Raw genomic sequence first — 13,525 nt, 5'->3', positions numbered from 1 at the left:
ATATACGGGGGGAGAGAGAGAGACAGAGAGTGAAATTCATGTTATAACAAAAAAAACAAATTATTATTAAAACTTATTATTTTTTTATTCCCCAACCATTCTTTTTGTATTTATTTAATTACTCCGACTTTTACCTGCTGGTACGCCGTCCGGTGTGCCCTGTGAAATGAAAGGTGGCATTCTTTATTTATTCATTCATTTATTCATTCATAACTGACAGCCTCGCGCTCCGCTCGTGCCCGGGCAGAAGAGGTGCTCCAATTCGGCTTCACTGTGACACACGCCCGCCCTCCTCCCCCGGAGCTTCCATTCGGTTAAACTTAGGGGCCGCTTGGCACCGCCCGTGCCCGGGGAAGGTGCTCCTCTTCGGCTTACTGTGACGCGAGCATGCCCTCCTCCTGCGGAGCTTCCATTCGGTTAAACTTAGGGGCCGCTTGTAACCGCCCGTGCCCGGGGAAGGTGCTCCTCTTCGGCTTACTGTGACGCGAGCATGCCCTCCTCCTCCGGAGCTTCCATTCGGTTAAACTTAGGGGCCGCTTGGCACCGCCCGTGCCCGGGAAAGGTGCTCCTCTACGGCTTAACTGCCACGCACGCTGGCCGGAGCTCTGGTACGGTCCGAACCGCGCGAAACGTCGCCACCGATCGTGTCCGGGGGAACGTGCTCTTCTTCGTCCACTCTCCTCTTCGCCCACGCTCTTCTTCGGCGCACGCCGGCCGTCTAACCGCTCCAGCGCCCCGTCGTGCCGCTCGGCGAAACTACAATGCCCCCGAATATTTTTTAGACCCGCGAAGCACTGAACCCGCGAAAGGTGAACCGCGAAGTAGCGAGGGTTCACTGTATGTATAAGACCAAGACCTACAAAAAAGTCTCTTGGAGCAATGAGCTAGGTTTTACAGGAAGTCGGCCATTTTTAATTTACTTAAAAGGGGGCGGGTCACCACAATGGACTTTGTGTAGAAATTATTATTGGGGCCCGAGCAGCGACCGCGGCGAGGTCCCTATTGTTTTTGTAGAAAATATTATTACTTTTATTATTATTATTATTATTATTATTATTAGGGCCTGAGCAGCGACCGCTGCGAAGTCCCTATTGTTTTTGTAGAAATTATTATTATTATTATTTTTCCGATTGTTCGATCGCATTTTTGACCCCCGAAACATGCACAAAAACTCACCAAACTTGGCAGTCTCATCGGGCATGGCGAAAAATTTGATATTTTAACGTCTAATATGAACAGGAAGTGAGTTATGAATTTTTGAAAGTCCGACTTTTGCCCTTTTTTGCATGTTTACAGGGGTCATTCTTTTGCACCCTGATCCTAAAGGCTTCATCTGATTGCCTTAAAGTTCTGTCTGGAGCATCTTAAGACCTGGGACAAACACTGGGGCTAAAATTTTTTGTTTCCGAAATACTATATGACGGGGGCGGGGCTTCAAAGTTTTCACTTAAGATTTCCTTCGCCGCAATGGACAAAATGCTTAATAACTCTCCTGCACGTGATGCTAAAAATCCAAAACTTCACATGTACATAAAGAGTCTGTACCTGAAGACATCTATATGTTTATATTCAGTTATACACCTTGCGCCAATCAATATAAATCTTTACATTTTGACGTACTGCACGGTGCCCTTTTAACGAATCCGACTGAAAATTGGCTAGAAAAGACTCAAGACATTGATCTTACTCTATCCCTATTTTTATGACTTTCCTTCAAAGGGCGTGGCTATTACGGTGCCGCAGAGTCTGATTATTCTCCGTGGCAACAAAAGTTCCTGCAAAATGATTCAGATGATCCATCTTCTGGAAATCTTTCACATTTGAGGATATTCAGGCCCTGAAGACGGCTGCCAACTTATTTTTGATCGCAGTGGTAGCGCCACCAACTGGTTAAAACAAATACAAATTATTTTCGTTGATGTTTTTCTCCGGGCAGGTTAACAAAATCTACCTTATATTTGCTCGGATGAGTGTTTAGGCCTTGAGCATGTCACAATACGAAAGTCTTTCGCCTTCTTCAGAGTGTCACATGATGGTGTCTTGTGACCCGTCTTTATCAGCTGATGTTCCATGAGGGCGTGACTTACCTGTCACAAGAATGAAGGCAAGTCACGCCCCCCGCTGTCCGTTCACTCCGCCAAGATGCTGGTCCAGGTGGTAGAGAGGATGAAGGCTCCCTTGTCTCTGTTCATGGTTTTTATGCCTCGCTTGCAGATCTCAATGGCCTCTCTGATCCAGCGCTGTTGTTTGTTCTCTTCTGTGCGGATGACCCTGCCCTTCTCCCGGTCCATGATGTGGTTTTCCCTTTTGCAGTGGTCAGTGATTGCTGATTTGTAATGTTCATGTTGTGCTTGTTCTTTTACTGCTCTGATTTTTTCATTTTTTTGACAGGTAAGTCACACCCTCATGGAACATCAGCTCAAGACACCATCATGCGACACTCTGAAGAAGGCGAAAGACTCGCCGAAACATGTCAGGTAAAAAATTAACCTAAAACATAATTGTCTGCTTTTAATGAATCAGTCAAATATCAATAATAAGAAGACAAAATGAACCTAATACAAATAAAGGAATGCTTAATAACTCCCCTGCACATGCTCCTAAAAATCCAAACCTTCACCTGTAAATAAAACGTCCCGACCTGAAGACATCTTAATGTTATTATTTTGTTATACACACAGTGCCGCCAAGTGGAATCAAAAATTTGTTTTTATTTTAATTTTCACGTACTGCACGGTGCCCTTTTGACGAATCCGACTGAAAATTAGTCAGAAAAGACTCAAGACAATGATCTTACTCTCTGCCGAATTTTGTGACGTTTTGGCAAAAGGCGTGGCTATTAAGGTGCTGAAAAGTCCGATTGTACTCTGTGGCAACAAAAGCTCCGGCAACATGACTCAGATGATCCTATCTTCTCGAAGTTGTACACATTTGAGGATACTTCAGCCCTGAAGACATCTACCAACTTATTTTACATCGTAGTAGTAGCGCCACCAACTGGTAAAAGCTAATACAAGTTATTTTCTTGGATGTTTTTCTCCGTGCAACTCAACAAGGTCGCCCTCATATATGCTCGGATGACTGTTTCGGCCATGAGGATGTCACAATACGAAATTCGTGATTTTTCGTGAAAAGTTGTGGAGTGGCATTGCACTGTTCGGCAATAAAACAAAGCTGATTATGAGGTTCTAAATATGAACGACAACTCGTAAAACTTTACACACACATCAGGCCGAGCAAATTTATCAATATTTTATACGTTAGTTGTGCAGCTTTTTTGAAATGGCTCGCCATGGCCCTCGAGAAATGTTAAAAAAAAGCAGCTCTGGTTGAGTGTTTCACCTCGCTTTTTGTAAATTTTATGGAGTACAGTGAACCCTCGGTTATCGCGGTTAATGGGGACCGAGACCACCCGCGAAAACTGAAAATCCGCGAAGTAGCGGCGCACCTTCAAAAATGCAAAAAAAAAATATACAATATATATAATAAATATATAATATATATATATATATATATATATATATATATATATATATATATATATATATATATATATATATATACGGGGGGAGAGAGAGAGAGAGAGTGAAATTCATGTTATAACAAAAAAACCAAATTATTATTAAAACGTATTATTTTTTTATTCCCCAGCCATTCTTTTTGTATTTATTTAATTACTCCGACTTTTACCTGCTGGTACGCCGTCCGGTGTGCCCTGTGAAATGAAAGGTGGCATTCTTTATTTATTTATTCATTTATTCATTCATAACTGACAGCCTCGCGCTCCGCTCGTGCCCGGGCAGAAGAGGTGCTCCATTTTGGCTTAACTGTGACACACGCCCGCCCTCCTCCCCCGGAGCTTCCATTCGGTTAAACTTAGGGGCCGCTTGGCACCGCCCGTGCCCGGGGAAGGTACTCCTCTTCGGCTTACTGTGACGCGAGCATGCCCTCCTCCTGCGGAGCTTCCATTCGGTTAAACTTAGGGGCCGCTTGGAACCGCCCGTGCCCGGGGAAGGTGCTCCTCTTCGGCTTACTGTGACGCGAGCATGCCCTCCTCCTCCGGAGCTTCCATTCGGTTAAACTTAGGGGCCGCTTGGCACCGCCCGTGCCCGGGGAAGGTGCTCCTCTACGGCTTAACTTCCACGCACGCCGGCCGGAGCTCTGGTACGGTCCGAACCGCGCGAAACGTCGCCACCGATCGTGTCCGGGGGAACGTGCTCTTCTTCGTCCACTCTCCTCTTCGCCCACGCTCTTCTTCGGCGCACGCCGGCCGTCTAACCGCTCCAGCGCCCCGTCGTGCCGCTCGGCGAAACTACAATGCCCCCGAATATTTTTTATACCCGCGAAGCACTGAACCCGCGAAAGGTGAACCGCGAAGTAGCGAGGGTTCACTGTATGTATAAGACCAAGACCTACAAAAAAGTCTCTTGGAGCAATGAGCTAGGTTTTACAGGAAGTCGGCCATTTTGAATTTACTTAAAAGGGGGCGGGTCACCACAATGGACTTTGTGTAGAAATTATTATTGGGGCCCGAGCAGCGACCGCGGCGAGGTCCCTATTGTTTTTGTAGAAAATATTATTACTTTTATTATTATTATTATTATTATTATTAGGGCCTGAGCAGCGACCGCTGCGAAGTCCCTATTGTTTTTGTAGAAATTATTATTATTATTATTTTTCCGATTGTTCGATCGCATTTTTGACCCCCGAAACATGCACAAAAACTCACCAAACTTGGCAGTCTCATCGGGCATGGCGAAAAATTTGATATTTTAACGTCTAATATGAACAGGAAGTGAGTTATGAATTTTTGAAAGTCCGACTTTTGCCCTTTTTTGCATGTTTACAGGGGTCATTCTTTTGCACCCTGATCCTAAAGGCTTCATCTGATTGCCTTAAAATTCTGTCTGTAGCATCTGAAGACCTGGGACAAACACTGGGGCTAAAATTTTTTGTTTCCGAAATACTATATGACGGGGGCGGGGCTTCAAAGTTTTCACTTAAGATTTCCTTCGCCGCAATGGACAAAATGCTTAATAACTCTCCTGCACATGCTGCTAAAAATCCAAAACTTCACATGTACATAAAGAGTCTGTACCTGAAGACATCTATATGTTTATATTCAGTTATACACCTTGCGCCAATCAATATCATTTTTTACATTTTGACGTACTGCACGGTGCCCTTTTAACGAATCTGATTGAAAATTGGCTAGAAAAGACTCAAGACATTGATCTTACTCTATCCCTATTTTTGTGACTTTCCTTCGAAGGGCGTGGCTATTACGGTGCCGCAGAGTCTGATTATTCTCCGTGGCAACAAAAGTTCCTGCAAAATGATTCAGATGATCCATCTTCTCGAAATTTTTCACATTTGAGGATATTCAGGCCCTGAAGACGGCTGCCAACTTATTTTTGATCGCAGTGGTAGCGCCACCAACTGGTTAAAACAAATACAAATTATTTTCGTTGATGTTTTTCTCCGGGCAGGTTAACAAAATCTACCTTATATTTGCTCGGATGAGTGTTTAGGCCTTGAGCATGTCACAATACGAAAGTCTTTCGCCTTCTTCAGAGTGTCACATGATGGTGCCTTGTGACCCATCTTTATCAGATGATGTTCCATGAGGGCGTGACTTACCTGTCACAAGAATGAAGGCAAGTCACGCCCCCCGCTGTCCGTTCACTCCGCCAAGATGCTGGTCCAGGTGGTAGAGAGGATGAAGGCTCCCTTGTCTCTGTTCATGGTTTTTATGCCTCGCTTGCAGATCTCAATGGCCTCTCTGATCCAGCGCTGTTGTTTGTTCTCTTCTGTGCGGATGACCCTGCCCTTCTCCCGGTCCATGATGTGGTTTTCCCTTTTGCAGTGGTCAGTGATTGCTGATTTGTAATGTTCATGTTGTGCTTGTTCTTTTACTGCTCTGATTTTTTTCATTTTTTTGACAGGTAAGTCACACCCTCATGGAACATCAGCTCAAGACACCATCATGCGACACTCTGAAGAAGGCGAAAGACTCGCCGAAACATGTCAGTGAAAAAATTAACCTAAAACATAATTGTCTGCTTTTAATGAATCAGTCAAATATCAATAATAAGAAGACAAAATGAACCTAATACAAATAAATGAATGCTTAATAACTCCCCTGCACATGCTCCTAAAAATCCAAACCTTCACCTGTAAATAAAACGTCCCGACCTGAAGACATCTTAATGTTATTATTTTGTTATACACACAGTGCCGCCAAGTGGAATCAAAAATTTGTTTTTATTTTAATTTTCACGTACTGCACGGTGCCCTTTTGACGAATCCGACTGAAAATTAGTCAGAAAAGACTCAAGACAATGATCTTACTCTCTGCCGAATTTTGTGACGTTTTGGCAAAAGGCGTGGCTATTACGGTGCTGAAAAGTCCGATTGTACTCTGTGGCAACAAAAGCTCCGGCAACATGACTCAGATGATCCTATCATCTCGAAGTTGTACACATTTGAGGATACTTCAGCCCTGAAGACATCTACCGACTTATTTTTCATCGTAGTAGTAGCGCCACCAACTGGTAAAAGCTAATACAAGTTATTTTCTTGGATGTTTTTCTCCGTGCAACTCAACAAGGTTGCCCTCATATATGCTCGGATGACTGTTTCGGCCATGAGGATGTCACAATACGAAATTTGTCCTTTTTCGTGAAAAGTTTTGGGAGTGGCATTGCACTGTTCGGCAATAAAACAACGCTGATTATGAGGTTCTAAATATGAACGACAACTCGTGAAACTTAACACACACATCAGGCCGAGCAAATTTATCAATATTTTATACGTTAGTTGTGCAGCTTTTTTGAAATGGCTCGCCATGGCCCTCGAGAAATGTTAAAAAAAGCAGCCCTGATTGAGTGTTTCACCTCGCTTTTTGTAAATTTTATGGAGTACAGTGAACCCTCGGTTATCGCGGTTAATGGGGACCGAGACCACCCGCGAAAACTGAAAATCCGCGAAGTAGCGGCGCACCTTCAAAATTGCTTAAAAAAAATATACAATGTATATAATAAATATATATATATATATATATATACGGGGAGAGAGAGAGTGAAATTCATTTTATAACAAAAAAACCAAATTATTATTAAAACGTATTATTTTTTTATTCCCCAGCCATTCTTTTTGTATTTATTTAATTACTCCGACTTTTACCTGCTGGTACGCCGTCCGGTGTGCCCTGTGAAATGAAAGGTGGCATTCTTTATTTATTTATTCATTTATTCATTCATAACTGACAGCCTCGCGCTCCGCTCGTGCCCGGGCAGAAGAGGTGCTCCAATTCGGCTTAACTGTGACACACGCCCGCCCTCCTCCCCCGGAGCTTCCATTCGGTTAAACTTAGGGGCCGCTTGGCACCGCCGTGCCCGGGGAAGGTGCTACTCTTCGGCTTACTGTGACGCGAGCATGCCCTCCTCCTCCGGAGCTTCCATTCGGTTAAACTTAGGGGCCGCTTGGAACCGCCCGTGCCCGGGGAAGGTGCTCCTCTTCGGCTTACTGTGACGCGAGCATGCCCTCCTCCTCCGGAGCTTCCATTCGGTTAAACTCAGGGGCCGCTTGGAACCGCCCGTGCCCGGGGAAGGTGCTCCTCTTCGGCTTACTGTGACGCGAACATGCCCTCCTCCTCCGGAGCTTCCATTCGGTTAAACTTAGGGGCCGCTTGGCACCGCCCGTGCCCGGGGAAGGTGCTCCTCTATGGCTTAACTGCCACGCACGCCGGCCGGAGCTCTGGTACGGTCCGAACCGCGCGAAACGTCGCCACCGATCGTGTCCGGGGGAACGTGCTCTTCTTCGTCCACTCTCCTCTTCGCCCACGCTCTTCTTCGGCGCACGCCGGCCGTCTAACCGCTCCAGCGCCCCGTCGAGCCGCTCGGCGAAACTACAATGCCCCCGAATATTTTTTAGACCCGCGAAGCACTGAACCCGCGAAAGGTGAACCGCGAAGTAGCGAGGGTTCACTGTATGTATAAGACCAAGACCTACAAAAAAGTCTCTTGGAGCAATGAGCTAGGTTTTACAGGAAGTCGGCCATTTTGAATTTACTTAAAAGGGGGCGGGTCACCACAATGGACTTTGTGTAGAAATTATTATTGGGGCCCGAGCAGCGACCGCCGCGAGGTCCCTATTGTTTTTGTAGAAAATATTATTACTATTATTATTATTATTATTATTAGGGCCTGAGCAGCGACCGCTGCGAAGTCCCTATTGTTTTTGTAGGAATTATTATTATTATTATTTTTCCGATTGTTCGATCGCATTTTTGACCCCCGAAACATGCACAAAAACTCACCAAACTTGGCAGTCTCATCGGGCATGGCGAAAAATTTGATATTTTTTAACGTCTAATATGAACAGGAAGTGAGTTATGAATTTTTGAAAGTCCGACTTTTGCCCTTTTTTGCATGTTTACAGGGGTCATTCTTTTGCACCCTGATCCTAAAGGCTTCATCTGATTGCCTTAAAGTTCTGTCTGGAGCATCTTAAGACCTGGGACAAACACTGGGGCTAAAATTTTTTGTTTCCGAAATACTATATGACGGGGGCGGGGCTTCAAAGTTTTCACTTAAGATTTCCTTCGCCGCAATGGACAAAATGCTTAATAACTCTCCTGCACGTGCTGCTAAAAATCCAAAACTTCACATGTACATAAAGAGTCGGTACCTGAAGACATCTATATGTTTATATTCAGTTATACACCTTGCGCCAATCAATATAAATCTTTACATTTTGACGTACTGCACGGTGCCCTTTTAACGAATCCGATTGAAAATTGGCTAGAAAAGACTCAAGACATTGATCTTACTCTATCCCTATTTTTATGACTTTCCTTCAAAGGGCGTGGCTATTACGGTGCCGCAGATTCTGATTATTCTCCGTGGCAACAAAAGTTCCTGCAAAATGATTCAGATGATCCATCTTCTGGAAATCTTTCACATTTGAGGATATTCAGGCCCTGAAGACGGCTGCCAACTTAATTTTGATCGCAGTGGTAGCGCCACCAACTGGTTAAAACAAATACAAATTATTTTCGTTGATGTTTTTCTTTGGGCAGGTTAACAAAATCTACCTTATATTTGCTCGGATGAGTGTTTAGACCTTGAGGATGTCACAATACGAAAGTCTTTCGCCTTCTTCAGAGTGTCACATGATGGTGTCTTGTGACCCGTCTTTATCAGCTGATGTTCCATGAGGGCGTGACTTACCTGTCACGAGAATGAAGGCAAGTCACGCCCCCCGCTGTCCGTTCACTCCGCCAAGATGCTGGTCCAGGTGGTAGAGAGGATGAAGGCTCCCTTGTCTCTGTTCATGGTTTTTATGCCTCGCTTGCAGATCTCAATGGCCTCTCTGATCCAGCGCTGTTGTTTGTTCTCTTCTGTGCGGATGACCCTGCCCTTCTCCCGGTCCATGATGTGGTTTTCCCTTTTGCAGTGGTCAGTGATTGCTGATTTGTAATGTTCATGTTGTGCTTGTTCTTTTACTGCTCTGATTTTTTCATTTTTTTGACAGGTAAGTCACACCCTCATGGAACATCAGCTGATAAAGACGGGTCTCAAGACACCATCATGCGACACTCTGAAGAAGGCAAAAGACTCGCCGAAACATGTCAGGTAAAAAATTAACCTCAAACATAATTGTCTGCTTTTAATGAATCAGTCAAATATCAATAATAAGAAGACAAAATGAACCTAATACAAATAAATGAATGCTTAATAACTCCCCTGCACATGCTCCTAAAAATCCAAACCTTCACCTGTAAATAAAACGTCCCGACCTGAAGACATCTTAATGTTATTATTTTGTTATACACACAGCGCCGCCAAGTGGAATCAAAAATTTGTTTTTATTTTAATTTTCACGTACTGCACGGTGCCCTTTTGACGAATCCGACTGAAAATTTGTCAGAAAAGACTCAAGACAATGATCTTACTCTCTGCCGAATTTTGTGACGTTTTGGCAAAAGGCGTGGCTATTACGGTGCTGAAAAGTCCGATTGTACTCTGTGGCAACAAAAGCTCCGGCAACATGACTCAGATGATCCTATCTTCTCGAAGTTGTACACATTTGAGGATAATTCAGCCCTGAAGACATCTACCGACTTATTTTTCATCGTAGTAGTAGCGCCACCAACTGGTAAAAGCTAATACAAGTTATTTTCTTGGATGTTTTTCTCCGTGCAACTCAACAAGGTCGCCCTCATATATGCTCGGATGACTGTTTCGGCCATGAGGATGTCACAATACGAAATTTGTCCTTTTTCGTGAAAAGTTGTGGGAGTGGCATTGCACTGTTCGGCAATAAAACAACGCTGATTATGAGGTTCTAAATATGAACGACAACTCGTGAAACTTTACACACACATCAGGCCGAGCAAATTTATCAATATTTTATACGTTAGTTGTGCAGCTTTTTTTAAATGGCTCGCCATGGCCCTCGAGAAATGTTAAAAAAAGCAGCCCTGATTGAGTGTTTCACCTCGCTTTTTGTAAATTTTATGGAGTACAGTGAACCCTCGGTTATCGCGGTTAATGGGGACCGAGACCACCCGCGAAAACTGAAAATCCGCGAAGTAGCGGCGCACCTTCAAAAATGCTTAAAAAAAATATACAATATATATAATAAATATATATATATATATATATATATATATATATACGGGGAGAGAGAGAGTGAAATTCATTTTATAACAAAAAAACCAAATTATTATTAAAACGTATTATTTTTTTATTCCCCAGCCATTCTTTTTGTATTTATTTAATTACTCCGACTTTTACCTGCTGGTACGCCGTCCGGTGTGCCCTGTGAAATGAAAGGTGGCATTCTTTATTTATTTATTCATTTATTCATTCATAACTGACAGCCTCGCGCTCCGCTCGTGCCCGGGCAGAAGAGGTGCTCCAATTTGGCTTAACTGTGACACACGCCCGTCCTCCTCCCCCGGAGCTTCCATTCGGTTAAACTTAGGGGCCGCTTGGCACCGCCCGTGCCCGGGGAAGGTGCTCCTCTTCGGCTTACTGTGACGCGAGCATGCCCTCCTCCTCCGGAGCTTCCATTCGGTTAAACTTAGGGGCCGCTTGGAACCGCCCGTGCCCGGGGAAGGTGCTCCTCTTCGGCTTACTGTGACGCGAGCATGCCCTCCTCCTCCGGAGCTTCCATTCGGTTAAACTTAGGGGCCGCTTTGCACCGTCCGTGCCCGGGGAAGGTGCTCCTCTACGGCTTAACTGCCACGCACGCTGGCCGGAGCTCTGGTACGGTCCGAACCGCGCGAAACGTCGCCACCGATCGTGTCCGGGGGAACGTGCTCTTCTTCGTCCACTCTCCTCTTCGCCCACGCTCTTCTTCGGCGCACGCCGGCCGTCTAACCGCTCCAGCGCCCCGTCGTGCCGCTCGGCGAAACTACAATGCCCCCGAATATTTTTTAGACCCGCGAAGCACTGAACCCGCGAAAGGTGAACCGCGAAGTAGCGAGGGTTCACTGTATGTATAAGACCAAGACCTACAAAAAAGTCTCTTGGAGCAATGAGCTAGGTTTTACAGGAAGTCGGCCATTTTGAATTTACTTAAAAGGGGGCGGGTCACCACAATGGACTTTGTGTAGAAATTATTATTGGGGCCCGAGCAGCGACCGCGGCGAGGTCCCAATTGTTTTTGTAGAAAATATTATTACTTTTATTATTATTATTATTATTATTATTAGGGCCTGAGCAGCGACCGCTGCGAAGTCCCTATTGTTTTTGTAGAAATTATTATTATTATTATTTTTCCGATTGTTCGATCGCATTTTTGACCCCCGAAACATGCACAAAAACTCACCAAACTTGGCAGTCTCATCGGGCATGGCGAAAAATTTGATATTTTAACGTCTAATATGAACAGGAAGTGAGTTATGAATTTTTGAAAGTCCGACTTTTGCCCTTTTTTGCATGTTTACAGGGGTCATTCTTTTGCACCCTGATCCTAAAGGCTTCATCTGATTGCCTTAAAATTCTGTCTGTAGCATCTGAAGACCTGGCACAAACACTGGGGCTAAAATTTTTTGTTTCCGAAATACTATATGACGGGGGCGGGGCATCAAAGTTTTCACTTAAGATTTCCTTCGCCGCAATGGACAAAATGCTTAATAACTCTCCTGCACATGCTGCTAAAAATCCAAAACTTCACATGTACATAAAGAGTCTGTACCTGAAGACATCTATATGTTTATATTCAGTTATACACCTTGCGCCAATCAATATCATTTTTTACATTTTGACGTACTGCACGGTGCCCTTTTAACGGATCTGATTGAAAATTGGCTAGAAAAGACTCAAGACATTGATCTTACTCTATCCCTATTTTTGTGACTTTCCTTCGAAGGGCGTGGCTATTACGGTGCCGCAGAGTCTGATTATTCTCCGTGGCAACAAAAGTTCCTGCAAAATGATTCAGATGATCCATCTTCTCGAAGTTTTTCACATTTGAGGATATTCAGGCCCTGAAGACGGCTGCCAACTTATTTTTGATCGCAGTGGTAGCGCCACCAACTGGTTAAAACAAATACAAATTATTTTCGTTGATGTTTTTCTCCGGGCATGTTAACAAAATCTACCTTATATTTGCTCGGATGAGTGTTTAGGCCTTGAGCATGTCACAATATGAAAGTCTTTCGCCTTCTTCAGAGTGTCACATGATGGTGTCTTGTGACCCGTCTTTATCAGCTGATGTTCCATGAGGGCGTGACTTACCTGTCACAAGAATGAAGGCAAGTCACGCCCCCCGCTGTCCGTTCACTCCGCCAAGATGCTGGTCCAGGTGGTAGAGAGGATGAAGGCTCCCTTGTCTCTGTTCATGGTTTTTATGCCTCGCTTGCAGATCTCAATGGCCTCTCTGATCCAGCGCTGTTGTTTGTTCTCTTCTGTGCGGATGACCCTGCCCTTCTCCCGGTCCATGATGTGGTTTTCCCTTTTGCAGTGGTCAGTGATTGCTGATTTGTAATGTTCATGTTGTGCTTGTTCTTTTACTGCTCTGATTTTTTAAATTTTTTTGACAGGTAAGTCACACCCTCATGGAACATCAGCTCAAGACACCATCATGCGACACTCTGAAGAAGGCGAAAGACTCGCCGAAACATGTCAGGTAAAAAATTAACCTAAAACATAATTGTCTGCTTTTAATGAATCAGTCAAATATCAATAATAAGAAGACAAAATGAACCTAATACAAATAAATGAATGCTTAATAACTCCCCTGCACATGCTCCTAAAAATCCAAACCTTCACCTGTAAATAAAACGTCCCGACCTGAAGACATCGTAATGTTATTATTTTGTTGTACACACAGTGCCGCCAAGTGGAATCAAAAATTTGTTTTTATTTTAATTTTCACGTACTGCACGGTGCCCTTTTGACGAATCCGACTGAAAATTAGTCAGAAAAGACTCAAGACAATGATCTTACTCTCTGCCGAATTTTGTGACGTTTTGGCAAAAGGCGTGGCTATTAAGGTGCTGAAAAGTCCG

The sequence above is a fragment of the Idiotropiscis lumnitzeri genome, unplaced genomic scaffold (genome assembly GCF_059441095.1).
Source record: "Idiotropiscis lumnitzeri isolate Australia: NSW breed Sydney's pygmy pipehorse unplaced genomic scaffold, RoL_Ilum_1.0 HiC_scaffold_77, whole genome shotgun sequence".
Lineage (NCBI taxonomy): Eukaryota > Metazoa > Chordata > Actinopteri > Syngnathiformes > Syngnathidae > Idiotropiscis > Idiotropiscis lumnitzeri.
The sequence above is the reverse complement of the archived record's forward strand: the minus strand, read 5'-3'. Positions refer to the sequence as shown.